At 49.1% G+C, this 6,819-nt stretch overlaps 1 protein-coding gene and 2 pseudogenes across 1 annotated transcript in view; 2 read left to right on the top strand and 1 right to left on the bottom strand.

Annotated features, from left to right (window-relative positions):
• Positions 1–6,819, bottom strand: part of NTN3 (netrin 3) — a 136,989-nt gene that overhangs the window by 127,477 nt on the left and 2,693 nt on the right. The window lies entirely within an intron of this gene.
• Positions 1,679–1,801, top strand: LOC136633766 (5S ribosomal RNA; annotated as a pseudogene).
• On the top strand, positions 2,147–2,269 carry LOC136633910 (5S ribosomal RNA; annotated as a pseudogene).

Below are 6,819 nucleotides of genomic sequence, written 5' to 3'. Positions count from 1 at the left end.
ACCTGATGAGGAAGGCTAGCAGCACCAGTTGCAGACCCAAAGTGCCAGCGAGAAGCACGACAGGCCAGAGACCCCAGAGTGTAAACCCTCAGCAGCTCCCACTAAACCCGAGTCTTCAGATGCTAGCCCCCCTCCACGCCAGGGTCTGCTCACCACCACAAACCAGGCACCAGGTGAGAGCTGGAAGAGAGGAACAGGTTAGGAGTCTGCTCTTTTAAGAGCACAATCCTAACCCACTTTCCAGCACCGACATAAGGGCAAAGCAGCTCCAAAGTAAGGGGACAAGAGGTCCCTTACTTTGAGGAGGCCTCCCTGAGTGCCACCCAACAGCACTCGCCCCATTGGCACCGCTATGCCAGTGCTGGAAAGTTGGTTAGGATTTGGACCTTAGCCTCTCTACTCTGCAAGGGAGAATATGGAGCCGTGGGGGGGGTGTAGTCAGACCATCAGGGTCCACTTAAGGGCTCAGTGGAGTCCACACACTGTTGGAGTAGGTCCTATGTGAGTAAGTGGCACCACAGTTCCAGCAACATCAGCTTGGCACCCCCTGCTACTTTTGTCTGCCTTCGATATTCCCTATGTGTACACAGCTGCTCCTCTCCTTTTTTCCCTCACAACAACCCTGTGAGGTAGGCTGAGAGAAAGTGACTGGCCCAATGTCACCAAGGAACCTTAGTGGCTGAGGCGGGATTTGAACCTGGATCTTCCAGGTCTGAGTCCACCTCCCAAACCACTACACCACCTTGGCCCTTGTGGTCCAGAAAGGACACGGAGTATGCATCAAATTCAAAATGCTCTTGGCGATATCAAACTGTACTTCTCTTTTCTTTACTCTATGCAGCCAACAGCACCCCTTATCTGGATTGGGACCATGGCATGACATTGGGGAGAAACATTAACCCTTTATCTTCACCATGGTCCTGATGCAGATTCTCTCTCTCTCTCTCTCTCTCTCTCTCTCTCTCTCTCTCTCTGTCCTGGGAGGAAAGTTCAAACTGGAACCAATTAGAGTTGCCCTTACTGATTTGATTGAGACCTTTACTGGCACAAAACTTTCTTCATTGGCTCAAACGGCAGCCATGATCCAGATCAGAACTGACATTGGGGGGGGGGGGGAGCAAAGAACGAAAAATTCCCTCCCACCCGGGAGGGAGTTCCAAGAGATGCTCTAGGCTATCTATTCTTCCTCCACACAGCTCCGCTATGAATTGAATGATCCTCTAGACGCTTCAGCATCACCACAGCGGTACTGCAATCCATGTCTGATCTCGGAAGCTAAGCAGGGTCAGGCCTGGTTAGTACTTGGATGGGAGACCGCCTGGGAATACTGGGTGCTGCAGGCTTATACCATAGTCTTTCCATGCCCGATCTCGGAAGCTAAGCAGGGTCAGGCCTGGTTAGTACTTGGATGGGAGACCGCCTGGGAATACTGGGTGCTGCAGGCTTATACCATAGTCTTTCCATGCCCGATCTCGGAAGCTAAGCAGGGTCAGGCCTGGTTAGTACTTGGATGGGAGACCGCCTGGGAGTATCAGGTGCTGTAGGCTTATACCATAGTCTTTCCATGCCTGATCTTGGAAGCCAAGCAGGGTCAGGCCTGGTTAGTACTTGGATGGGAGACCGCCTGGGAATACCGGGTGCTGTAGGCTTATACCATAGTCTTTCGAGACTGAAGGTTGCCAACCATTTCCCTATACTGAACACTATCTCCCGATCTCGTCTGATCTCGGAAGCTAAGCAGGGTCAGGCCTGGTTAGTACTTGGATGGGAGACCGCCTGGGAATACCAGGTGCTGTAGGCTTATACCATAGTCTTTCCATGCCTGATCTCGTCTGATCTCGGAAGCTAAGCAGGGTCAGGCCTGGTTAGTACTTGGATGGGAGACCGCCTGGGAGTATCAGGTGCTGTAGGCTTATACCATAGTCTTTCCATGCCTGATCTTGGAAGCTAAGCAGGGTCAGGCCTGGTTAGTACTTGGATGGGAGACCGCCTGGGAATACCAGGTGCTGTAGGCTTATACCATAGTCTTTCCATGCCTGATCTTGGAAGCCAAGCAGGGTCAGGCCTGGTTAGTACTTGGATGGGAGACCGCCTGGGAATACCGGGTGCTGTAGGCTTATACCATAGTCTTTCGAGACTGAAGGTTGCCAACCATTTCCCTATACTGAACACTATCTCCCGATCTCGTCTGATCTCGGAAGCTAAGCAGGGTCAGGCCTGGTTAGTACTTGGATGGGAGACCGCCTGGGAGTATCAGGTGCTGTAGGCTTATACCATAGTCTTTCCATGCCTGATCTTGGAAGCTAAGCAGGGTCAGGCCTGGTTAGTACTTGGATGGGAGACCGCCTGGGAATACCAGGTGCTGTAGGCTTATACCATAGTCTTTCCATGCCTGATCTTGGAAGCCAAGCAGGGTCAGGCCTGGTTAGTACTTGGATGGGAGACCGCCTGGGAATACCAGGTGCTGTAGGCTTATACCATAGTCTTTCCATGCCTGATCTCGTCTGATCTCGGAAGCTAAGCAGGGTCAGGCCTGGTTAGTACTTGGATGGGAGACCGCCTGGGAGTATCAGGTGCTGTAGGCTTATACCATAGTCTTTCCATGCCTGATCTTGGAAGCTAAGCAGGGTCAGGCCTGGTTAGTACTTGGATGGGAGACCGCCTGGGAGTATCAGGTGCTGTAGGCTTATACCATAGTCTTTCCATGCCTGATCTTGGAAGCTAAGCAGGGTCAGGCCTGGTTAGTACTTGGATGGGAGACCGCCTAGGAATACCAGGTGCTGTAGGCTTATACCATAGTCTTTTGAGACTGAAGGTTGCCAACCAACCAACTGCAATCCATTGCTAGTTTCAAGCTTCAAACAGACAAGACAGCACGTTCTCCTTTCTAGACATGGCTATGAGCTGCATGTACAGTACAGGTAAGAAAATATGACTCTATACTTTCTTATTAGACTTCTCCCCTGCTGTGACTCATATGACTCACTCCTCATGGAATTCAATGCAAGCCCCACCTGTGGCCCCACCCTGACCTCCCCCTGCCCAACTCCTACACAGCAACCTCTGCAATCCAGAGCATAGAGGGCACCTCAGCTTCAAGAGGTGTTTATAAACTATTGCTCAAGCAAGCAAGCCAAGCTACATTCTGCATAGCTAGACACATCCACACAGGTGTTTGAAAACGGTGTGAGCTGTTAAGTCCATTGTGTTCAGTAAGACTTAGGACTGTTAATCCTATCTTACTCACCGGCAGCAAACACCTCTACACATTAAAAACAAAAAAATGTGACTCCCTGAATATATGAAGCTGCCTTAGACCATTGGTCCATCTAGCTCAGGGGTGCCCAAACCCCGGCCCTGGGGCCACTTGCGGCCCTCAAGGCCTCTCAATGCAGCCCTTAGGGAGCCTCCAGTCTCCAATGAGCCTCTGGCCCTCCTGAGATTTGTTGGAGCCCACACTGGCCCGACGCAACTGCTCTCAGTGTGAGAGCAACTGTTTGACGTCTTGCATGAGCTGTGGGATGAGGGCTCCCTCCACTGCTTGCTGTTTTACATCTGTGATGCAGCAGTGGCAGTGAAGGAAAGGCCAGCCTTGCTTTGTACAAGGCCTTTTTTAGGCCTTGATCTATTGCAAGACCTTCATTCATTCACATAAGTTCATCTTTAACATATTAATTTATGTAAATTTATTCAAATTTTATATTTAAATTAATTCTTTTTTTTTTTTGCCCCCAACGCAGTGTGTCAGAGAGATGATGTGGCCCTCCTGCCAAAAACTTTGGACACCCCTGATCTAGCTCAATATTGCCTGCCTCTGACTGGCAGCACCTCGCCAGCATTTTAGACCAGGGTTTCCCCCCCCCCCCCAGTCCTACCTAGAGATGCTGCCAGAGATCAAACCTGGGACTTTGCTCATACAAAGCAGGTGTTCTACCACTAAGGGCGCAATCCTAACCCACTTTCCAGCACTGACATAAGGGCAATGCAACTCCGAGGTAAGGGAACAAACATTCCTTACCTCGAGGAGGCCTCCATGCCTATTCCCCAACTGCAGGATGCAGCACATGCCCCATTGGCACAGCTATGCCGGTGCTGTAAAGGTGGTTAGGATTTGGGCCTAAGCTACTGAAGTTCCTGAAAAACAATGAAACTGCTGCCTGCTGAGTCAGACCATCAGCCCATATAGCTCAATATTGTCAACCCTGACAGGAAGCAGCACTCAAGGGTTTTTCTTAGTCCTACTTTGGAGACGATGCCAGGGATTAAACCTAAGGCCTTCTGCATACAAAGCCTATGTTCGGAAGTTGTATCTAGACCAGGGGTGCTCACACTTTTTTGGCTCGAGAGCTACTTTGAAACCCAGCAAGGCCCGGAGATCTACCAGAGTTTTTTTTACAATGTTCGCGCCATCATAACATATAACATTTATGTGTACAATGTATGTTGGTGTACCTTGAGCCCCACTGAGTATAACAGGACTTACTCCTGAGTAGACATGCCTAGGATTAGGCTGTGAGGCTGCAATCCTAGCCACACTTACCTGGGAGTAAGCCCCATTGAGTACAATGGGCCTTACTCCCAGCGTTTCCTCCCAGAGGCACCTGAAGGGGGGGGTCGGCACTCCACGATCTACTCATTTTGCCTCGCAATCTACCGGTAGATCGCGATCCACCTATTGAGCACCCCTGATCTAGACCCTTTTTTACAGCATCCTATTAGGCCATTTATTGATCCCCTTTTTGTTTTGTTAGGTGACAACCAGACTAACATTACTATAGCAGTTGCTAGTTTTTTTATCTCAAATTACCAGAATTTCTTGCGCCTGATTGTTGTATTTTCGTTTATATGCCAATAAAGGTATTATTGATTGATACAAAGCCTATGAGCAGGATCCTAGTGCATTTGCAGTCCCACGAGTAATGGTTTGTTGGGTCCTTTGAACTGGTCTCACTCTCCAAAATATTCATGTACCGGGATTTTGTACCAGTTCCCAAATGGCATGACTGTGGGCTGCTGGGACTCAGACAGGGGTTTGCAAAATGAGCTCCAGAGCATTACGTGAGAATTCGGTATGCAGCCGGTGAAATGAAACACATAATAAAAGAACAGGTGATGCAGCAAAACAGGTGCCGGAGACTGGCATCCAGGGGTAAAGCTCAGACTAGGGCACTTGGAACTTGGAGCTCAGATATCAAGTGTCAACTGCTCTAACATCGATTGAAGAAAGCCCTTAAAGGGACAGTGCCAGAGCTACCCTGCTTTATCCTGCTTCCGTATGTCTCACAGTGTCGCTGTTACCAGGGTCCATACTAATTTCACTGACTCTCTTTCGGCCTCAGTGGACTCAAGATGTTTGAGTGCCCGAGGAGGAGGCCCAAATGCTGCTGCCTACTCTTACAAGGTGGTGTGCAGAGCCAAGCACCTGCCCCTTTACTCAGTGGTACATTTGCAGGTACAAAGCAGTTGCTTCTCCTCCTCCAGCACTTGCTGGACCTTCTAGCCTGCCACTCTATTCTCCTCAATTTCCTTTTCCACTCTGTTCCTGTTTTCCTTTTCAAATCCTGAAAATGTGGGAGGAACAACAGGAGTGGCAGTGAGGGAGGTGGTGGAGAATGCCAGGTGTTGTCGTCGTCCCCAAGGGGGGTGGCCTCAAACATCAGTCCAGTGTTTGAGGACACCCCTTCAATTCTGACTTAAGGAGACAGGAGGATAAGCTACAGCAGAATAAATAATAACCTTAGGTTGAACAGTGTGCCTCCCAAAAAATGTAATGAAGGGTGTCAAAGAGTAATCTTTGTATGATGATAAAGTCATGCTGATTGCCAGTGGTTAATTTGTAACATGAGAGTTGTTGAAAGGGGAGGGGGAACCCCAGGCCTGCAAGAATCCCATCCTTTGTCATCTGGAAATCTCACCCCCAATCCCAGATGTGTTGGAATTTGCTTGCTATGGCTCAGCGGAGGAAGAAATGCACTCTGCACGCACTCAGAAGCACTCCACCTTGACAGCTACTAATCCAGGTGCCCCAGGTGTGAGAACCTGGCTTCATTTAATCCTAACTGACAGCATTTTGGAGACAGGGACAATCTCCAGCTTTGTCTCGAGCCTATTGGCTATGTCTGCCAAAAGAAGGAAAAATGTTTTGAATCGCTAGGCTGGATTCAGGAGAGTCAGGTTAAAAAAAAAAATGTTGCTGCCACAGGCTGCCTGTTTGACCTTGGGAAAGTCACTTAGGGCAAGCTACAGCAGCTGCTGGTTTTTGCATGGTCTGTGCCTGGCACACCTCCACTGGAATCCTGAGCACTTTGGTGTCTCGATGCAACAAGGAACGTACTTGCTCTGTGTTTGTGTTGGAAGAGAAACAGCGTGTGAGCTGAGCCACCCAGTGTATGTAGTCACAAAGTGTGTAAATGTTGGCCTCCACCAGTTGGAGACATTTGTTGCTTGTTTAAAAACTTATGGGCTGTTCGATCCCTCTCTTTGGGTTCTTTTCCTGCCCTTTTGTTTCTATCTTGGCAACAATGGCTGTGGTTCTTTTGCTGTTCCAGTAAAGTTCTTAGCCAGAGTCAGTTTGCTCTGTGTGTTGGGTGCTTGAATCCCACAGCTGTTCTTGCAGTTTGCACAATGTACAAGTTTTTTTGTCCTGCTAAATATTATCACTATTTTACTCTGTAAAATGCTGGATGATATATTTCATGATATGTACCGTGCAACTCAAGGGGGGGAAAAAACAGATCCCTGCCCTGAGGCACTTACAATCTAAATTCTGACCAGGGGGGTGGTGGTGGTGGTGGTGGTGGTGAGAATAAAGAGAAGAGA

Source organism: Tiliqua scincoides, chromosome 13 (assembly GCF_035046505.1).
Source record: "Tiliqua scincoides isolate rTilSci1 chromosome 13, rTilSci1.hap2, whole genome shotgun sequence".
NCBI lineage: Eukaryota > Metazoa > Chordata > Lepidosauria > Squamata > Scincidae > Tiliqua > Tiliqua scincoides.
The sequence above is the reverse complement of the archived record's forward strand: the minus strand, read 5'-3'. Positions and strand labels throughout refer to the sequence as shown.